General features: G+C 33.0%; 1 protein-coding gene across 1 annotated transcript in view; it reads right to left on the bottom strand.

Annotated features, from left to right (window-relative positions):
• Positions 1-19,770, bottom strand: part of LOC145323417 (beta-1,3-galactosyl-O-glycosyl-glycoprotein beta-1,6-N-acetylglucosaminyltransferase 4-like) — a 35,514-nt gene extending 15,744 nt beyond the window's left edge. The window contains exons 1-5 of the mRNA XM_080165832.1: positions 19,682-19,770; positions 19,069-19,154; positions 6,269-6,339; positions 5,550-5,613; positions 4,412-4,484 (exon numbers count right to left, since the gene is read on the bottom strand). The gene's annotated coding sequence lies outside the window, so the exon portion shown is untranslated. The remainder of the gene's footprint in view (positions 1-4,411; positions 4,485-5,549; positions 5,614-6,268; positions 6,340-19,068; positions 19,155-19,681) is intronic.
• Between the last annotated feature and the right edge of the window lie 3,974 nt (positions 19,771-23,744).

Genomic DNA, 23,744 nt, shown 5'->3' with positions numbered 1-23,744 from the left:
GCTATCCTTGTTTTGTCCTGCTACAAAACAAGGATGGTAACATTCATAAAAGCATTGGTAAAAAGTCAGAGGACGAACATAGACAAATAAAGAGTGACAGCGTTTAATAATAGAAGTCCTTACAAACCTTGGTGTAGATAAGAATAATTTCAACTTCAGTATTATCTTTAATAGGAGCTGAGAAAATCACATTTCCCCCATAGCGTTACAGACGAATAGACGGCCAGACAAAGTGAATTATAAAAAAAGCTTTGCTACTAAAAAGTAAGGGGGGGGGGCATAGCAAGGCAGTTTGAGGGGAAAACGCCTGAGAAATTCAGAAGAAAGCTAATACGTATGTAGATATGACACATACATAGATAGGTGGGGAATTTTACTTTCACAAACCTCACCCCCCCCCCCTCCTCCTTTCCCGCCTATAAAGTTAGGAAAGCTATCTTGAGAAAGCAATTATAAGACTAAAGTATTGTTAATACTTTTGTCACTAGATGTCTATAAATTAATACATCTAAATACATTCACTATCTAAAATATAACTTGTATCACAATTAATTTTCGATAATTTTACTAATTTACTATTAATTTGTTATAGAATAAGTTAAATCTGTTTATGGTACTTTTACTTTTACGTTAGTTTTTTTAATGGTCTAAATATTAATTTATAAGATAATAGTTCTTTATCATGTTAGTGTTCTTTAGGTATACGCTAACTAATTCAGGTGGAGAAATATATTAGTCCCAATTGCGGACAATTACAAATGTACAAATATAATTGAAAAACTCTTAATTCAAAATATTTGAAGGACGGTTTTGTGCTCAGAAATTCACTTTGAGGGAATATTGTCTGTTAAATTTTTAACCCTATATTACAATTTAATTTTAAAAGCAAAGCTTTTCTATAATTAGGGTCGGTCCGTCCGTCCGTAACGGATAGCTTTTTTCGTTAATTTAGGCATGTAAGAATTGTCCTATCGATTTCAAACTTTGCATTCCTGATTTCTTTAGTAGTTAGGTACGATTTAGAAAGCGCAGCAACTATATAATCATTACCAGAATGTCCGTACGTCCATTTTAAACATGTCAATTTTTTACTTTTTTAACAACAAATTTTCATGTGATCTAATCATCCGATTGATCTGATTTTTGGTATATTAATTCCTGTGACAACAAAGTATAATATTATAAGCGAAGCAACTCTGTAATCAAGTCCTAAAAATGTAAGTATGTCCATAAACTTGATCCTGTATCAAGCAGTTTTTCAACAAATTCACTTACCGTTTCAGTGCTTCGCTTTTATGGATGTTGTCATCCTTTTTAAAAGAAAAAAAACTTTCTAGAAACGATTTATTTTAGGAAAATTAAGGTATTGGTTCTGCCATACCCTTAAGTAGATACAAACATATTGACAGACAGATATCCTTGTACTTTTCTATAAGGATAAAAGACATTCTTCAAAATGATCAAACCCCAAAAATAGAGTAATGGCTCCAGAATACAGGAATACTGTATTTTAACACAAATATGTTCTTACTGCAAAATTGCAGACATACATCCTGTTACTTTCTTTCAAATCCAATCAAATTCATCTCTACAGAAAGAAAGATATCCTGGTACTTTTGGACATTCATCAAAATGTGCATACCTCTAAAATAGAGAAATGGCTACAAAATACAGAAATACTATCTTTTAACACAAATATGTTCTTATTGCCAAATATTCGCTAAAGACAGAAAGATATCCTGTTACTTTCTGCCAAATCTTAAGCAAAACTTTCGCTACAGACAGACAGATATCCTGGTACTTTTTTAAAGACATCATCAAAATAATCATACCTCTAAAATAGAGTAATGACTCCAGAAAACAGATAGCTGTACAAAGTGTCCCAAAAATCAGCCTTGTGACGTTATAAAAATGAGTGAGTATCAATCTCTTTTTTAGGGGTTTTCTTTCCCACTTCTCCTCTCATCTCCCTTATTTTTATGACGTCACATGGCTGATTTATAAGACAATTTGTCCAGCTACAGAATACAGGAATACTGTATTTTAACACAAATATGTTCTTATAGTCAAATCTTTGCTAAAGACAGACAGATATCCTGTTACTTTTTTATGAGGATGAAGACTTTCTTCAAATGTTCATACCTCTAAAATAGAGTAATGACTCCAGAATACAGGAATACTGTTTTTTAATACAAAAATATTTGGGTATAGTCCTTTCCACGACATCCCTCCATAAGGGGCGATTTGTCGTATTTTGAAAATGGCTTTTTATAGGTTATTTTAGGTTAGGTTAGGTTATATTGTGTTAGGTGATTGCCCCACAGGGTTAGGTAATTGGCCCCGCAGGGTTAGAGCCCCCCGCAGGGGCTAGAAATAGGAGAAAACTTACTGTAAAAAAAAACGAAGAATCGCCCCTTATGGAGGGATGTCGTGGAAAGGACTATACCCAAATATTCTTACTGCAAAATTGCAGACAGATAGACAGACATACATCCTGTTACTTTCTGCCAAATCTAAATCAAAATCCTCGCTACAGACAGACAGATATCCTGGTACTTTTGGACATTCATCATAATGTTAATACCTCTAAAATAGAGTAATGGCTCCAAAAGACAGGAATACTATTTTTCAAAACAAATATGTTCTTATTGCCAAATATTTGCTAAAGACAGACAGACATATATCCAGTTACTTTCTGCCAAATCCTAATCAATATCTTTGCTAAAGACAGCCAGATATCCTGTTACTTTATATAAGAATAAAGACACCAATTAAAATGTTGATACCTCTAAAATTGAGTAATGGCTCCAAAATACAGTAATACTATATTTTAACACAAATATGATCTTAATGCAAAATCTACGCTACAAACAGATATCCTGGTACTTTTGGACATTCACCAAAATGTTCATACCTCTAAAATTGAGTAATGGCTCCAGAAAACAGGAATACTGTCTTTTAACACAAATATGTTCTTATTGCCAAATACTCGGTAAAGACAGGCAGATATTCTGTTACTTTCTGCCAAATCCTATGCAATATCTTCGCTAAAGACAGATAGATATCCTGTGAATTTTATATAAGAATGCTTTAAGTATAAAGACAATCATGAAAAAAATGATACCTCTAAAATAGAGTAATGGCTCCAAAAGACAGGAATGCTGTTTTTTAACACAAATATGATCTTACTGCATAGGCGTCCAAGGGGGGGGGGTAATGGGCCATTTGGCACCCCCAAACGATTTTGGGGGTGCCGTAGGCACCCCCAAAATTTTTTGAACAATACCCCCCCCCCAAAAAAATTACCCCTACCTTGGGCACCCCCAACGATTTTGGGGGGGGTAATTACCCCCCCCAAAATAAATGTTCTTTAAAAAAAAAATTTAAGGGGGGGGTATTTACCCCCCCCCAAATTGAATTTTCTTAAAAAAAAAATTTTACTGAAAATTTTTTTTTGGGGGGGGGGGATCTATGATGTAATTGTAAAGCACTGAAGATTCCATAAAATAGATACCTAACTAAATTAAATATTTCATTAAATAATGAAAAAGAATTTCTATAGGCGATTTCTTTTGGGAGGATGTCAGGGTGTCTCAAAACTAGTTATAAAACTTACCAGGACCTATAAGACGCTTCACTTTAAAGTATAATCATATTGGTTCATTGGTTAGTGAGTTAATTATTGTATTTTTATGTTCTAAAGAATGAGATACTACTATATATTTGAATAGTAGTGGCGCCCTTAGCATCTAAGAACTCGTGTTTTCTAAAGGGTAAAAAGGGAGGAGAAAAATAGCCTAAAACCACTCAAAGGATTGACCTATAATAGTGTGGAACCATCATGGGATCTATGTGAAGCTTTCCTAAAAAGGAGAACTCAGTATTAAAAGTAATGAAATCTGAAGCTATAGTCAAATAAACCTTACTTACTACTTTATGTTATAGGATAGTACTTATTAACTTAATAGATTAGGTAGGTGCTTTTTTTACATAATTAAATTACCCCCCCCAAAACTTTTACCCCCGGGGTAAATTAGTTAGGGGGGGGTAATTACCCCCCCCCAACAGATTTGGGGGGAGTATTTACCCCCCCCCAACAGACTTTAGGGGGGGTAATTACCCCCCCCAATCAAATTTTACCCCCGGGGTAAAAATTTTGGAGGGGGTAAAAAAAAATTTCGGCGCGCTTCGCGCGCCATTTTACCCCCCCCAAACACGAATTACCCCCCCCCCTAAAATTTTTTCCCCTCTCCAAAAAAAAAAGCTTGCACGCCCCTGTGACTTACTGCCAAATACTTTAGCAGATAGACAGACATACATCCTGTTACTTTCTGCCAAATCTAAATCAAAATCTTCGCTACAGACAGATAGATATCCTGGTACTTTTGGACATTCATCAAAATGTTCATACCTCTAAAATAGAGTAATGGCTCCAAAAGACAGGAATACTGTTTTTTAACACAAATATGTTGTTACTGCCAAATCTAAAAAAACAAGGATGACAACATCCATAAAAGCGAAGCACTAAAAAGGTAGGACAAACGGACATTAACACTTGTATAGTGTTAGAACTTAATAATTATCATAATATAAATTTATAAGAGTCAAAGCAAAATTGTAATTAAATTTGTTGTAAAACTGCTTGATACAGGATAATTTTATGGACATACTTACATTTTTAGCTTATTACATTATACTTTGTTGTCCCAGGAATCAATATACCAAAAATCAGATCAATCCGATGATTTGATCACATAAAAATTTGTTGTTAAAAAAGTAAAAAAAATCAACATGTTTAAAATGGACGTACGGACATTTTGGTAATGATTATAGAGTTGCTACGCTTTCTAATCGTACCTAACTACTAAAGGAATCACCATGCAAAATTTGAAATCGATAGGACAATTCTAACATGCCTAAATTAACGGAAAAAGCTATCCGTTACGGACGGACCGACCCTAATTATAGAAAAGCTTAGCTTTTAAAAAGTTTATATCAATATATATCGAGCTTAGTTATGTCATACGATAATGTAAATGTTTCTTTTATTTAATATTTTCCCAGGGTTCTAATGGGACGAGACAATGACCAATAAATTGATGTACATCCCCACTGATTATAAACAAAATTACCCCTTATGATATTAAAAATTGGCCGTTAATCATTTGAACACTTAACTTGATGAAGTCCCCAAAGTTGTTACGCCAACGAATAAGAAAACGTTACAATAAAAATTTGGGGACTAGTGTAATAAACAGCCAATTGTCCCCTCTTATTCTGAAATTTTCCAACTTAGAAATGAAAACACAAGTATTGAATGGTTTACTTCCACGACCAGTTTTGAAGCCCTGGAAAGTGTCATGTGTGATGTGTGACGTCATAAAAATATGTCTAAAAAGGAGGGATGAGAGTAGAAGTGGGAAAGAAAACCACTGAAAAAGAGATGGATAATAGATGTATTCTTATGATGTTACACATGACATTTTCAGCTCTTTACAAGTTTGGTAAAATTTGCTTTTATTAAAAAAAATAATTTAAAAGTCCTTTACCTTTGTTGATAACAACTAACAATGGCATGAACTGTCTTTTTAAACTCAAAACTTGAATTTGGATCTTAAAAAGATAATCAACATAAAGAGTTAACAAAATAAAATATACTTCAAAATTAATAGCCTTAAACCAGGCATACTCCATAGTCATTAATCAAAATTAACTCTCTGTATGTTGGTAATATTTTTACCTAATTAAACTATCCTCTAAAATATAATTTTTATTTTTTTAATACAAAATGTGGTTAATTTGTTTTTGCTGCGCTATTTGCAGATATAATTGTCCTGGTTAATGAAAAATGATGACAACATCCATCATTATGCTAAGTTTATAATAGATAAGACAATTCTAACATGATTAAATTAAAAATTAAAACTATCTGTTTCTTTCAGACGTAAGTAGAAAAGCATCGGTTTTAGAATATACCTATCACGAGATCTTATTTTAGCGTATCTCTGAGCCAAAGAAGTTGATCTAAGCTGAGCCAAACCATACTTAATTCTGTGCATTGTCATATGGTCAATGGTCATATTACGTTCTAACTGTGCATGGTTATGAGTTAGGTAATGTATGGATTCCCTCTTCTTATAATTCCTGTCGCACACCTGACATAGGAGCAGAAAGATCCATTTGTAATATCTTTTGTTATGTTGCGGTGTCGGGCAAAGATTAGCTTCCCGATAAGTGTTACGCTACAAGTAGTGGGTATAAAAGTTACCTAAATGTAAACAGTATGTATGTACAGGTCTGTAGATGGCGGACAGTAATAATTCCAGATGCCGCGCATCTCTTAATTTTATCCAATCATATAAAACTCAGAAAATGAATGTAGATTATACATGGATATTATATCATATTATGACAGATGAAAAATTGTCGTCAATTTAGGTTGCTAACATTGACATCCTTTATTGGTCAGTTTGTCAGGGAAAGGGATGGATCATCAAATCATTTAGCCAGTTACAAGTTCCACTTTTAGAGTACATTATAATAGAAGCTGCTTGCTATGGGAAATTATAGTCCAAAATTGTTTTCGCTTATATTATTGTTTTGAATTATTTGTGACTAAATATAAAATAAATATTCTTATTCTAGAAAGATAGACGTTTTTGTATTTTAAGTTGGACGAAATATTGTTTTTGATTGACCATTTTATGTAATAAATCTATCCTCTCCTTCTTTAACCCCCTACCACTTTCTCCCAACCCCTCCTACTTTTACTCCCTTCCCTCCCTCTACCCTCTTGCATTTCTCTCTCTTCTAGTTCCCTCCATCTCGCTCAATAGCAATTACTAATATTAGTTTAAAATTAGCCGCTAGTCCTTAATATTTAAAGTTTAAATGTATTTTTTTTATGCTTACATATATAATTTATTACAATATAATATATTGTTGTTTATTTTTTTTTAAAACATAATTTTGAGATATTTGTAACAAAATGTTTTAAAACAGTATGAAAAATATTTTATTTTGTATAAATACAGAAATTATCATTATCCTACTAAGGACTTTAAACCATAAAATATGCACATATTGAGGGACTTGCAATCCTTGTACTATAGCACCAAAATCAATTGGAGATGAATGTCTTAGTTGCATTTAAATGCTTTATGTTTACTAACGTCTAGTCAAGATATGCAATAGGATACTGATATTTGTCAGTAAGTACTGTCTCAAAAAACATTCATTCAAATTTCTCTCTTAAATTGTTGGGTAGGATTTCACTTACCATTTTGGACCAACAATAGACGCAACACTATAAAGGAGAACCGGTTTTGCGGTAAGCAGAAATCCTTCAGTGCACACACACATATAAACATCCTGTTATTTTTATATAAGGATAATAAAGTAACCACACCATACATAGTTTGAAATGTCAAAATAAAAAATCAGAGCTTCATTAATGACGACCGTAAAAGAAGGACATTCGGACGGACAACTATATTTATCCTTATACCAAAGTAACATAATGTCTGTGTTTGTTTGTACCGAACTGATCGGGTTCTCCGGGTCCCGGGGAGGATTTATAACTATTTGGAGGAGGGTACCACTACCCTCCCAAGAGAAATCACCAAAAAATCGAACATTTTTTTTACGTAGGGAGGTGAATGTAGACAATAATTACATATTTAAATTTAACATTTCAAGTGCCACTAGAGGTCTCTAGGGGTGTTGCCACTAGTATACTATATAGTAACTACTTTATTAAATTGAAGGTATGAATTTCGGACGCTGTCCACTTTGAAATTAAATAACAGAAATATAGAGTTGTTTTGTTCCTCATTCGTTGGCTTGACAAATTTGGGGACTTAAATTTTTATTGGTTGGTTGCAGAAGGGGTAATTTTGTGTACCATCATTGAGGATGTATATCAATTTATCGGCCATTGTCTTATCCCTTTAGATCCCTGAATGGTGGTATGATGAGGAAATAGTAAATTTAATGCATTCTCTTCTTTAGAAGCTAGAGAACTATAATAGAGTTAACAATAGAGTTAGGATAGAATACTCTTGTTAATATTCTCTTATTTAGAAGCTAGAGAACTATAAGAGAGTTAACAATAGAGTTAGAATAGAATACTCTTGTTAATATTCTCTTATTTAGAAGCTAGAGAACTATAATAGAGTTAATAATAGAGTTAGGATAGAATACTCTTGTTAATATTCTCTTCTTTAGAAGCTAGAGAACTATAATAGAGTGAGGATAGAATACTCTTGTTAATATTCTCTTATTTAGAAACTAGAGAACTAAAATAGAGTAAGGATAGAATACTCTTGTTAATATTCTCTTCTTTAGAAGCTAGAGAACTATAATAGAGTAAGGATATAATACTCTTGTTAATATTCTCTTATTTAGAAGCTAGAGAACTATAATAGAGTAAGGATATAATACTCTTGTTAATATTCTCTTATTTAGAAGCTAGAGAACTATAATAGAGTAAGGATAGAATACTCGTGTTAATATTCTCTTCTTTAGAAGCTAGAGAACTATAATGGACTTAGGATAGAATACTCTTGTTAATATTCTCTTATTTAGAAGCTAGAGAACTATAATAGAGTTGACAAAAGAGTTAGGATAGAATACTCTTGTTAATAGTCACTTATTTAGAAACTAGATAACTATAATAGAATTAATAATAGAGTTAGGATAGAATACTTTTGTCAATATTCTCTTATTTAGAAACTAGACAACTATAATAGAGTTGATAATAGAGTTAGGATAGAATACTCATGTTAGTATTCTCTTATTTAGAAACTAGAGAACTGTAATAAAGTTAACAATAGAGTTAGGATAGAATACTCTAGTTAATATTCTCTTATTTAGAAGCTAGAGAACTATAATAGAGTTAATAATAGAGTTAGGATAAAATACTCTTCTTAACCCTTAACGGTGGGGGGGGGGCATTGAACGCCCCCCCATCCGGTTTTTTCTATCTCATTTTCTGTGCTAGCTAGAGAACTATAATAGAGTTAGGTTAGAATACTCTTGTTAATATTCTCTTATTTAGAAACTAGTGAACTATAATAGAGTTAATAGTAGAGTTAAGATAGAATACTCTTCTTAACCCTTAACGGTCGGGGGGGGGGGGGCGTTGAACGCCCCCCCATCCGGTTTTTTCTATCTCATTTTCTGTGTGTGAAAGATAAAGCGCCCAAACTGCTTGACTTTTTAAGTATTGGTATGACACATAATTGAGAGTTGGAATTTTTTGAATATCTCCATCCTGGCGGGCACAGGATGCCAGCAAACCTGCCAGGGTCATCCAGGTAAAGAGCAAAAATATTTTTTTTGACTAAAACAAAACATTTTATTTTACCAAAATACTAAAAAATCCTCTAGTAGTACATCCTTATATGAAATACAGGTGTTTAAGTCACTTTCAGGTTCCAGGTATGATCCTGCAGGTCCTGATCCTCCAGGTCTCCAGAAATCTTTAAAAGGCTCCTGTGGCCGCAATTTTTGACTTAGAGACTTCAAATGTTAAACTTAAGCTTTTCTTACATAACATATTAAAATTTCATAAAGATCCGTTGCCGTTTTCCCGCCGACTGCGGCGGCTGGCAGCTGCCAAGTACAGCTGCAACCGCTGAAATTTGTATTTTGATATTTCTAATGTAAAATTTACATAAAGATAAACATTTTCTGGAAAACAAATTTTCTTCTAGCTTCAAAAATAAGAAAATTACAGCCGTTTGAACTTTTTAAGTAAAAAAAGACCTAAAAACAAAGGTTGTTAAATAAAAGGGTGAAGGAAGCGAAAATTGACTTAGACTTATAAAAGGTCGGAAATTCATTATCAAACAGGGGACTTGCACAAAAAAATTTAGCCCTCTAGCTCTAATAGGAACTGAGATAATTAAGGTGCGGCAAGGAGCCCGACTGTAAAGGGTTAATATTCCCTTATTTAGAAGCTAGAGAACTATAATAGAGTTAGGATAGAATACTCTTGTTAATATTCTCTTATTTAGAAGCTAAAGAACTATAATAGAGTTATAATAATAAATGATATACTCTATAATTGTGGAACATCTAGAATTCATGAGTCTACTATGAGAGCACCATTGCCTTTTTACAAAATTACTTCCTAGGGTTCGGCATATAAGTGCATTAGCGGGAGCGAAGCTGATCTACAATAGCATTTGTATGTACGTCAATGCAGGCTATAACTATATAAAAACTGCGTAAGTATAACAAGTAGGGTCATTATATTTAATTTTTTTCAGAAAAAAATGTCATTTTTTGTATGTAGCAAATAAACTCTAAAATTTACTTTGTCAGTCTGTCTGTCGGTCTGTAACACTATGTTATAAATATGATTTTCTCAGCTGCTATTTGCGATAGACATTTAAAATTTTTGGTAAAGATTCTCTGTACAAATGAGCATCTAGTATATATAATTAACTTAGGGATGGGAGACCAGGTACGTGCACGCCGCCCATCCTGCACCGTGCATCAATGACCCTGGAAGCTACACCAGAAGAGTCCTACTGTGCTGGAAAGGTCCCAGGGTAGATGCCAGACTGAATTCTGGTCACTTCCCCCAGTCTAGGGGGTTTAGGTGGGGCTAACAATCCTTCCCTAGAAAAAAACCTGCTTATGTTCAACCCGCACAAAGTAATGACCAATTTAACTTTGGGCTCGGGAACGAAGTAGAGGTTGGAAACAACAATATGATGTTTGGCTGGGAAACCGCTAACGGACCAGTCAGGCGGATGATTCTGAATTCCCACAGACCAGCAAAAATTTGCACCTGGAATGTTCGGACAATGTTTCAGTCAGGCCTGACAGAAAACATTTGCCGAGAAATGCTAAAAGCCAAGGTTGACATCCTGGCTATCACCGAATCAAGGTGGACAAACAATGGAGAGTTTAAACATCATTCTGGCTTGAAAATACTATACTCAGGTCATATGAATGAGGATCTAGGCCATAATCAAGGGGTGGCTCTTATGCTGACCAAGCAAGCAGAGCAGGCCATGATCAGTTGGCAACCCCATGGTCCTAGAATTATGGAGGCTTATTTCAAATCCTCAGTTAAAAACGTCAAACTGAGAATTATAGTAGCATATACTCCTACAGAACAAGCAGATGCAGAGGTCAAAAACGAATTTTATGACCAGCTTGACTCTGTATTTAAAAATGGTCATAAAGAAAAGGATCTGACCATGCTCCTAGGAGATTTCAATGCTCAAGTGTAATAATGAGAATTTAGAAGAAGTCATGGGCAGATATGGCCTAGGCTTAAGTAATGGCAAGGAAAATGACAATGGTGATAGACTTGTAAGTTTTTGTACTGAAAACAAACTTGTCATTGGTGGAACCATCTTTAAACACAAAAAGATTCATACTGCCACCTGGAGATCACCAGATCAAAGAACCTTTAACCAGATAGACCACATATGTATATCTAGACGCTTTAAAGGTTCTCTCCTTGATGTCAGGGTTGAAAGAGGACCTGATGTTAATTCAGACCATTATCTTCTATATTCTAAAGTTCGGCTTAGATTTAAAAAGCAGGACACAAAGCCTAACCCCAGGAAGAAATATAATTTAACAACCCTCCAAAACTCTGAAAAGTTACAAGAGTTTATGCTCACTCTAAAGAATAGATTTGAGTTGCTGACTCTTCAAGAGAAAGATGGAGTGGAAGATATTTTGCAAGGTATCAAAAAAGTTTACAATGATACTAGCCAAGAAAAATTAGGTTTCAAAAAGGCTAACCAAAAGCCGTGGATCACTCAAAGATCCATTGATCTCATGGATCAAAGAAGAGAGGTAAGACAAAAGACACTCTCTAGAAACTCTCCAGAAGATAAAGACCTGTATAAGAGGCTCAGCAGGGAAATCCAAAAAAGTGTCAGAATTGACAAAAAAGAACACTTGGAAAACCTTGCCTTGCAAGCAGAAAATGCTGCTAATCAAAATAGAATGAAAGATGTCTATGAGATTACTAAGAGCATTGCAGGTAAAGTACACAAATCAGGATCACACATCAGGGACAAGGATGGTTCACTCCTTAAAACTGATGAGGATATTCTAAATAGATGGGCAGAGCATTTCACTGAACTGCTGAATCTTCCAGTTCCAGAGGAAGAAACTGAGATTCCACCCTCAGATGCACTTGACATTGACTGTCGAGCGCCAAATCTATTGGAAATCAAAGAGGCCATTAAAAGTTTAAAAAATAACAAGGCCGCTGGACCTGATAACATCCCAGCTGAGGTCATGAAAGCAGACCTAGACACATCTGCTGAGGCATTCCTACCTTTGATCACTAAGATATGGAATGATGAGTTATGCCCAGAGGACTGGAAAAATGGACATATCTCAATACTGGCCAAAAAAGGAGACTTGACCCAATGTGGAAACTACAGAGGGATAATGCTTCTATCAGTACCTGGCCGTATCCTTAGTAAGATTCTTCTTAATAGAATAAAGAAGAAGGTTAATGGAAAGCTAAGACCTAATCAGGCTGGATTTAGACCAAACCGTTCCACTATTGATCAGATAACCTCTCTAAGAATCATCATAGAGCAATCCAAGGAATGGAACTCTGAGCTTTTTGTAAACTTTATTGACTACAAAAAAGCATTTGATTCTTTAGACAGGAAATCTCTCTGGAAAATTTGCCGACACTATGGCATTCCAGAAAAGATAATCAATATCATTAAAGCTATCTATCATAAAGGAGGTGGAAATGTTATGTATAAAGGTAAACTATCAACCTTTTTTGAGATTGTAACAGGTGTCAGACAAGGATGCCTTCTCTCTCCCTTCCTTTTCCTCCTTGCCATTGACTGGATCATGAAGAACTGTGAAAGCAATGATGGCATTCGCTGGCAGTTATTTGGCAATACCAAATATTTGGGAGATCTGGACTTTGCTGATGATATTGCTTTGTTAACAAGCAATAGAAGTCAAATGCAAAGAAGAACTAACAAGATAGCTGAAACTTCCAAGAAAGTTGGACTTGAAATAAATGTTCCAAAAACTAAAATACTCAGATTAAATGCAAACTCCCAAGAACCAATAACTATTGGAAACCAAATTCTTGAGGATGTTAACTGCTTTGAGTATCTTGGAAGTAAAATTGATGAAGCTGGAGGCACTTTGACAGACGTTAAAGCTAGAATTAACAAATCTAGAACAGCCTTTGCCAGCTTGAACAAAATTTGGAATTCCAACAACATCTCCATAAAGACCAAGTTAAGACTTTTCAAGTCAAATGTTCTCTCTGTTTTGCTGTATGGGGCCGAAACTTGGTTCCTAAACACAGCAGTTGTCTCCAAGCTACAGACATATGTAAACAAATATCTTAGGAGAATCCACAAGATCTTTTGGCCAAACAAGATCACAAATGCTGAGCTTTTAGAGCGCAGTGATATGTCAGACATCAAACTGACAATAAAACAGAGAAAATGGAGATGGTTGGGGCACACTCTAAGGAAAGGGCATGATGATTTAACCAATCAAGCCTTAACTTGGGACCCCTTCACAGGAAAAAGGAAACCAGGCAGACCAAAAACAACCTGGAGGAGGGAATTCCTTGAGGAACTGAGAAAGAAGAATTTTTCATCTTTCAGTGAAGCCTCTACTGAGGCCCAATTCAAAGATAAATGGAGAACCATTGTGCGTGGCCTATGCTCTGGAAAGAAGAGATAAATGGCGATGATGATGATATAATTAACTTGGTTCATCGGTTTGTCTCTCCGTCCGTAACGCTATGAGGATGATGTGATATTCTCAGCTGCAACTTGAGATATACATCTTAATTTTTTTGTAAAGATTCCCTGCACTTATATAGTATCTATTATATAATTTAGATGGTCTATCAGTTTGTAGTTTATACTTCAGTAATATACATAAATACTATTTTTTCATAAAGATTTTGTATTTCTCTATATAATTTTTATTGCTTCGCTTCTTATGGAAGTTGTCATGCTTGTTTTGAACTAAGCCCATTTGATTAAGAAGTTGGGTTGGGTGAGAGTACAGAAAATACACTTTTTTTAATTAGAACATTTTTTCCCTGTATGGATGCTTAACCGATCAATGTCCGCTGGATTAGAGCCGGGTCTGAGCCATACTAATAAATCATGTATTGTATCGTATTATAGACAATTTTTCATGACACAAAAAAATAAATAATAAAATTAATAGAAGATTTGTTGGCCTGGGCCATACACCACTTGGAACCATCAAAACTGTGATTAACATTACAGTTTTACATTTTAATGTCTGCGGAAGACTGTCTATAGTACAATGCGATAATAAGCCTGGTTTAATAGCTTCATCTTCTTCATTATTTAATCTTCATACTAAGTTATAGTTTCCTCTGTGTGAAAATTAAATAACACTTTTTTAAATTCAAAAATAATACATTAAGTTATCAAATTCGACTCTCCCCTCCTCAAGTGCCCCCTCCTTAATTAATAATTAATAATAATAATTAATTAATTAATTAATAATTAATTAATCTATAATAATAATTCTCATAGGTCCTAGGACGGTTTGTTGCTATTATGGGGGGAGGGTATCAGCCAAAGAATTTAAAGTCCTTTATCTTAACTATGGAACTATTGCATCTTCTTTTTATCATAGACATAAATAAATTACGCATTTTGTTTTGTTTAATATATAGTTGACTAATTTGTCGCTAGATGTCTATTTTTTAACATTAAATAAATATACCGTCTAAAACTAATTACAAATGTTATGTATTCTTTTCTTCATACCTTTAAAGTTTTATTTGATGAATTGTTGTAATAATAATTTATAAATTTTTGAGGAATTTAAACTAGAAAAAGACTGTTACTATTAAACAAAGTCTAAAGTAAATATAACCGATTATTAATTACTGATATCTTTAAAAATAAAATCTTAGTTTCTGAAGGTGATGGAACTTTTTCACCACATATTATGATTTGGATAAGATTGGGGTGATGCTTTACCGTCCATATGATTGTTAGGAGCACGACCCAACACTCTAGCTCATTTTTATGTTTGTATTTTCAATAAACTTTAATAAACCCACTTCTCAACACATTGTACAGGGTCATTCAAGAGAGAGAAAAGATTTTTTTTTAAACTTAATTATGCATAGAAAATAAAACAATTATATAAAATGGTTTATATATTTGGAAAACCTATAAGACATTTATGTTTCAAATATTTGAAAATAACTATCTCAAAAAATTATGGCCTAAAAATCCGGTTTTTCCAAAGGCCTTTTTTTCGAAGATTTATGGATTTAAAGGTTGTGCAAAAAGTACGCATATTTTTAAAATTCAAATTGCGCGGCTTGTGTTAATAGTAGATAAATGTTATGCATGCTGTTAGAATTGTCATAAGCTCTAGTTTTTGAAAATATGAGTATCGTTTTAGTCCTATTTGTAGTTTGGGCGTTACATTTAAAAATGTAAGAAAAAGGTTGAAAAATTTTAAATATTTGGAACATTTTACCATGTAGCTCCAATACTATACGTAGCACAGGAATGTTTTTTTATATATTACAAAACTAGAGCTTAGACGATTCTAATGATATACATATCCTTTTTCTACTATTAACACAAGCCGCGCAATTTCAATTTTAAAAAGGTGAGCATTTTTATCAACCTTTAAATCGATAAATCTTCAAAAATAAGGCCTTTAGAAAAACCGGTTTTTAGGGCATAATTTGTTAAAATAATCATTTTTAAATATTTAAAACATAAATGTCTCATAATGGGTTTTCCAAATATAAAGCATTTAACAAAATTGTTTTATTTTCTATGCATAATTAAGTTTTTTTTTAAATCATTTCTCTTAAATGACCCTGTAGTTGTCCTTTCGTCAAGCAGAAAGGAGAAAATGTAAGTTACTAAATTTCTTATCGGCTTTTAACTTTCAAGGGGAAAAACTGATATACTAGAATGTTCTAGAGATAAATTTGCTAGGAGGGGGTATGAGTTATGAAAGAAGAACAATAACGGTTCAGTGGTTAGTAAGATCCATAGCAAAAATAAAAGACAAACAAACATCTTACTTTTATTGAACGATAACATAAACACCGCAATATCCCCCCACCCCATATCCTGTTACTTTTTAAAAGGATTAATATCATTTGTCTTTTTTTAGCTTCTCTTCTTTTATAAAGACCTAAAAATATCTCAGATTTGATTTACATATTTGTTTAATTAAAACTTTATTTCCTTTTAAAATTACAAATTAAAAGTAATCTAAATTGTTTTAATTGAATTTCCAGCAAAACTCATTTAGGAAATATTATTATTATTGTTTGTTCTGAGAAGATTTGTTTTAAAGTTTGCAAAGTTTACCCCAAAATCTATAAGTTCTGCCAGGGAGGGAGGGGACATTGGGTTGGTAATTACACTGGTCCCCAAAGTTTTATAATAATATTTTCTTATTCGTTAACTTATCACCGTTGGGGGCTTTTTGTGAATATTGATTGGTTGGTTCATTAAGTTGAGTATTCAAACGTTTTAACCACTTATAGTAATCTACAAAAAGGATAATTTTATGTATCTTCTTTGGGGATGTACATCAATTTATTAACCATTATCTTATCCCTTTAGATTCCTGAAATCTATAATGTATATCTATGTATTCTATCATAGGCGAAAATAGCAGGGATCTAAAGGGATAAGCCGATGGCCGGTAAATTGATATACATCCCTTAATGATGATACACAAAATTACCCTTTCTGTAGATTGAGATTAGTAGTTGAAACGTTTGAACAGTCAACATCAAGAACCAATCAATCAAAATTCACTAAAGTCCCCAAAGTTGTTACAGGAGTTTGGGGACTAGCGTAATAGACAGCCCATTGTCCCCTCTCTCTCTCTCTGGGAAAATAGTCTTGGTTCCAATCTCAGCCCAAGCCCCGTCATAACTAGAGACATGAAAATGCCAGGTTCTGTTTAGTAGCTTGAGTGGGGAAGTGTATTGGCCAAAAATCTTTACCATTTATGTCTCCAAGACAAAGGTCATGCAATCAAGGAGTTGGTTGTCTGCAATATTGGGATGTTAATTCCTCAGAATCTAGACAACAGGCTGGGCCCGAAGGCCCGACCTAATAAAACTGTTATCAATTCAATGATTTATATTTTTATATTTGTGGAGAATTGTCTAAAATACGATGCTGTACATGATTTTTCAGTATGGCTAAGAACCAGTTATCATCTAGCGGAATCTTTATAATAAATTCATATTCTTGGTTAACAGCAACAAAAATCAACTTAATTTCTTTGGACAAAGTAACATTGTGTGTAGGTTTTAATTCAAAATAGCTTAAAACCTGCCTAGAATTAACAATTGACAATTGTAAAGCCTATATTAAAAAGGTCTTTTTGTTGTTAGATTGAAAAATAATGCTTATAATGGAATACTGACAATTTTTTTTGGCATTTCACGCCCAGCAATATTAAAGTTCTATATACACCCTTGTTGTAACATACTTGTAATAAATTTTGGATCAGGTCTATCAGAGTAATTTTATTTATATTTTGCTGTCTGCAGTTTAAGATCTCATTAATGGCTTGAACATTTGGGTTTTTGCTTTAAATATTGATATTAGGATAGAACCATCTTGGCCCTTTCAACGTAGTTAAAAACCTTTCCTGGATCTTTAGTATTTAGTTTAGCATTAAGTGAGATCCTTCACTATGAATAAAAAGCTTACTATTTTATATACTAGCATTTACTTAAAAATTGTGCATTTTTATTTGATTATCTTTGCTTTTATGAATGTCAACAACCTTACTAAAAATTTGTCTAAAAATATTGAAATAAAAAAAATTCTTATATTACATTTTATGTGGGCCATATACACAAAATGGACAGTACCAAATATTGTGCTAAAAGGCTGTATCATATTTTAAATTTCATAAACTTTACCAAAATACATTTTATTCTGTGTGTGTGTGTGTATGTATGTGTTTGTGTATGTGTGTGTGTATGTGTGTGTGTGTTTGTGTATGTGTGTGTGTGTTTGTGTGTGTGTGTATGTGTATGAATGTGTGTGTGTTTGGTTGGTTTTGTACATGGGTCATAAGGGATAAGACAATCCTTATACTAAAGTAACAGGATGTTTGTCTGTTTGTTTGTGTGTCTGTACCGAAGGATCTCGCTAACCGCTGAACCGATCGGGTTCTCCTTAACAGGGTAAATTCTCATATGTCCCGGGAAGGTTTTTAACTATTTTGGGGGAGGGTACAACCACCCTCCCAAGAGAAATGACAAAAAAAATCGAAAATTATTAAAATATATGGGAGACTTCAACTTAACATAAAGAGAATTATCGTAATATAAAGAAGTAAGGTAGAGACTTTAACAAATAAAAACATCTAAAGTGCCACTAGAGGCCTCTAGGGGCGTAGCCGCTAGTGGACGATAAATTGTTATAATTCCCAATGATGATAAACAAAATTATCCCTTCTGTAGATTAAAATTATTGATTAAAAAGTTCGAATCAATAAGTTTTTGAGCCAAAGATAAGATATCGGGGTTATAAAACCTTGGGTACCAGTGTATTTTACAGACCAATGTTCCCTCCCTCCCTGTTTTTATTGAATTCTAAAAGGCATAAGTTATGTTCTGTACAAATGAAAATAAGGCTAGTCTAAAATTTTAAAAGCGAAGCTTTTATACTTTTGAGCATGTCCGCCCAGTGTGTGTTTTAAAAGAGATAATTCTATTTGATTTGATTAAAGTGCTTTGCTTTTATGGTTGCTGTCTTCCTTGCTTTTGACATAATTCTATTTATCCTGTTGCCTTATTTTTTTCAGCTTCGTTTTTATGAATGTTATCAACATTGTTCACTGAAAATTGATATAACAGCTAGACTAATGTGATAGGCTAAAATAAAAAAGCTTGGATGTCCTCGCCTATATGATATAAAGATTACCCCCCCCCCCAAACAAAAATTTAACTTTGGGGTTTTAATTTTCAATCCCCCCACCCACCCAAATAAAAAATCTTTGATGTCCTTGTTTGAATGATTAAGTTTCATATAAAACCTGTATGTTTGAATTGAGAATGCTATAGGATTTTCTAATTCTATTTGACTTGCTGTAAAATTGCCAATTGTTAACTCCTTGCAATTCTGAAAAAAAATTCTTATATAAAAAAGTAACTGGTTGTCTATCTGTCTTTTGGAGTCTGTACTTTAAGATCTCGCTAACCGCTGGACTGATATGGTTCTCCTTTACAGTGAAGCGTTTTATAAAGATCTTATCTATTTTTGGGAAAGGTTACCTCAACCAACAGAGAAATTTTCCCTGCAAAATTGTATTATAACTTTTAATGTCTAAAAAAATGTCAACCCCCCCCCCCCCTTTCCTCAAGTGCTAAGAAGCTTATAGTGCATAATAAAAATGACGTCTTACAATACAAATGACCAATGATAGGCCAGTATTCATTGCAATTGACCAATAGTAAAATGAATACTGGCCTATCAATAGACATTTGTATTGTATGACGTCACTCTTTATTAGTTACTATAAGCTGCATCCCCAATTGCCTCTAGGAGCATAGCGGCTGGTTATAAATGAAATACATACAACATTTAAACACTGACTATTCAGAGATCTTATTGAACACACAATTGCACTCCAAAATGTTATATTTCACCTGTGCCCGTTTAAAAACAGATTCTTCTGTAGATTCTAGGTTTATTTTATCATATTCAGCAGAACATAATTCAGGATTCAATATTGTACATCTCTAAATAAACATTATACTATTACTTCTTTCTTTATTACTAGCGTCTACGTCCCGAGAAGCCTCTAGGGTCATTTAAGATGGGAGGGTGGATGTCAAAACGCTTAAATGGGGAGCGTTTAAAAACAGATTGTTCTGTAGCTTCTAGGTTTATTTTATTATATTCAGCAGAACATAATTCAGAATTCAATATTCTACATCTATAAATAAATATTTTATACTATTACTTCTTTTTTATTACTAGCGTCTACTTCACGAGAAGCCTCTAGGGCATTTAAGATGGGAAGGGGGAAGTCAAAACGCTTAAATGGGGATCGTTTAAAAACGAATTCTTCTGTATTTTCGATGTTTATTTTATCATATTCATCAGAACATAATTCAAAATTTAATAATATACATTTCAATAAAAATCTTTTTAGATATTTCTTCCCCCCTAGTATATAGGTGTTCTTTATTTTAAATTGTAGTGAAAACAGAAAAAAATAGCCTAAACCCATCCAAAGACTTTGTGAACTTTCAATTTCAACACCCCTCCCCCACTTTAATATAATTGAGTAATATTTCTTTTACTTTTACATTCGTTTAGGTCGAGAAAGGTTCTGATTACCGCCGGTATATTACTCATTTTGGGTTAGACCCCTTCAGGTTACAACAAGCAAGGAAGGTTAAAACCAAGAATGACAACATCCATAAACGATTACAGAGTTGTTACGCTTTCTAGATCGTACCTTACTACTACAGGAATCACGATGCCAAGTTTGAAAACGAAAGGACAATTAACGATAAGAATTATCCGTTACGGAAGGAACAAATCTATTAATAGAAAAGCTTCGCTTATTTTAAGTAGTCTAAAAATATTCTTAGTTACCTGTGTTATATTTCTTTCATTTAACTTTCTTAAAATTTGGTTTATTTTTAATTTAATTAAATGATCCATAAAAAACAGAAGGTAATTATTTTTTTTATATATAAATGAGATGAATTAATTTTGCGTTAATTTAAAACACTTTGACCTTTACATAGCGTTTGACTACAAGTTGTAAAAACAACATTTTTTTGGTAAAATGATTTTGACATCGATTATCTACAAAAATTGATGAACTTTATAGGATGAAACTATATAGTATGTCTGTAGAAAAATGTAACTAACATAAGTAGGCATATAAATAAACAGGAAGAGTCATTAATCAATAAGGCAAAGTTATCATGCAGCGCACATAAAAGCGTCAAAATACTTAATTTGCATGTGCTTTCTTCAAAGATTTTTGGAGATAATTGACAGGAACTTTTTACCGTTATTAGCACTAATCTAAAAAAATGTTTAGGTCTAACAGTCGAACCATTTACCTCTTAGTCTATTTTTTTAGAGCAGCTACTCTATAATTAATTTTATAATTAATAAACCCATTCCTGACAATGTCTGAAGCTGTTTCAGAACATTTATTTTGCAAATAGTCTCTGGTGAATTTGTTTTCGTTACTTCAGTTTTGAAAAATTAAAAATCAATCCAAAGGTGCACAAATTAAGTTAGGTCCATTTCTTATTATATAAAGTAGCAAGATTTTTATGTTTGTAGCGAAGGAACTCACTTACCGCTGAACCGATATGGTTCTCATTTACAACGAAGCTTCTTATAGGTCCTAAGATGGTTTTAGGCTATCTGATTTTTATAGATTATTCTTGGTGTGATTTTAGGCACTTTTTCAGCCTTCCTAATATCCCCTCAAATATAGACGCTAAAGGCGCAGCCGTTAGTCACTCAAAAAATCAGCATGTGACGTCATAAAAATAAGGGAGATAAGAGGAGAAGTGGGAAATAAAACCCCTAAAAAAGAGATGGAATGGATAATCCCTCATTTATGACGTCACATGCTGATTTTTGAATGACTTTCTCCCCTTACGTCTTACCTTCCTTACGCGACATATACAAAAAGAAGATATTCTAAAATTGTAAATAATTATTTTAATTTTTAAACCTTGTTATTTTCAATTTCCGTTTTTGCAGGAGATAATTTTCTGTTAAATTCTCTAAAAAACAATTTTGTAAAGAATTTCAAAACTTTATTCAAATATTCATAAAATGTGTAAAAATATAGGACAAAAAAATACAGTGTTAAATATATATTTTACTACATATATTTAAATATAAAATCTTATGAGCTCACTATGGGAACTTTAAGAGAAGGAGGAATTTTTGGATGGGTAGTATACGGACAAGGAGATTTAAAGAGCATTTGTTAAAATCAATAATCGCAAAAACCTTTCAGCATGAAACTTTTCTCGCTTACTTTAACATTTTTTAATATTCATAATTTTGTAGCGTGTATTTGGTATTTGGAATCTTCACAAAAAATAGTCATTTTTCTTGAATAACAGCTGACAAAATCACATTTCCCCTATAGTAATAAGGACGGACCTACAATGTAAAGTATAGAGTAACTTTGCTACAATAGAAATAGAGGGAGAACTAAATACTTTATTTTGGGGGTCAACTTCGCCTACAACTTCCCTTTCCACCCACAAAAAAAAACATACAAAAGTATATAAGAAGCTTTTCTGTTAATGAGAACAAAATCTTTCTATAGGTTAGTGAGATCTTTTGTTACATACAGACAAAAAGAAAGACATCCTACTCATAGTTTTATATAATCTATCCAGAGAAAAACTATTTTGCTTCGAACTTATCTGATAATTGTAACAATTAATATATCCTATTAAAATATGTAGAATGGCTTCGAAACCGATTAATATCCACTGGTTTAGAACCAGTTCTCAGCCATACTGAATAATCATGTATCGTATGGTATCACAGACAATTTTCCACGAATATTAAAATAAAAATCATAAGATAAAAACATGTTTTGTTAGACCCGTAGGGCCGAAGGGTTTTGAATTTTTCAATTTGACATCTGCGGGAAGCTGTCTATAATACGATGGAATAAAACTATTCTGAAATTCTTTTTGTTCCTTGAAATGAAATATTTGGTAGATTTTTTATTTCTTGATCATTTGTTTGATTTGTTTGTGATGATTTTAAGTTTCCACCAACCATATAGATTATATTTATATTTTCTGACTAGAAATAATTTTTATCTTTAATTATATTGAAACTTTATAAATAAAACTAGCGGCTTCGCCTCTTGCCTCCAGGGGCTTTGCCCCAAGAAATAATTTTTTTTTAAAAAATAAGTATTTCTGGTGCTGCCATTTATTAAAAAATAATGGCCTAAAAACAAAATGGTGAGGGATTTTTTGTTTTTGGGGGAGTTGTTGGTGACCCACCACCCAGGAAAATAGCTTAAAACAATCATAGGACCAATAGGTATATACCCTGAAGAGTAGAATCCAATCGGTTCAGTGGTTACCGAGATCTTAAGCTTCAGACGGATGGACGGACATACATCATTCTACTTTGTATTATAGTTAAATGTTTTAAAGCGAAGCTTTTCTACAATTATGGTAGGTGCGTCCGTCCGTCCGTCTATTCTTTGGGCTAGCAAAACTGCTTTTGTTCTCACAATTTTCTACTTTAATATCCGCGGAAATCTGATTATAATACGATGCGATAAATAACTATTAAAGATAAATTTTCCTGGGTATTTTTAATAGAGAAATCATAAGCATGCAGAGATTCAATATAATAAGTAATAATAGTTGTAGAAATAATCATCCATAATATAACTAATATTAAAAAATGTTGTTGCATTTTAACAAAAAAATAAACAAAACTAAAGTTTTAAATACAATTTAAAAAGTATTGTGCTAATTACCATGGAGGGAGGGGACATGGCGCTGTTATTTACACTAGTCCCCAAAGTTTTATGATAATGTTTTCTTGTTTGTTGGCTTAACATCTTTGGGGACTTATGATTGGTTTTTCATTAAGTTGAGTTTCCAAGCGTTTTAACCACTAATTGTATTTTACAAAAGGGGTAATATTCTATATCATCATTGGAGATGTAATCAATATATC

Source organism: Acartia tonsa, chromosome 6, assembly GCF_053477335.1.
Source record: "Acartia tonsa isolate MP-2025a chromosome 6, ASM5347733v1, whole genome shotgun sequence".
Taxonomy (NCBI): Eukaryota; Metazoa; Arthropoda; class Copepoda; order Calanoida; family Acartiidae; genus Acartia; species Acartia tonsa.
Note: the sequence above shows the minus strand (reverse complement) of the source record. Positions and strands in the feature narration are given on the sequence as shown.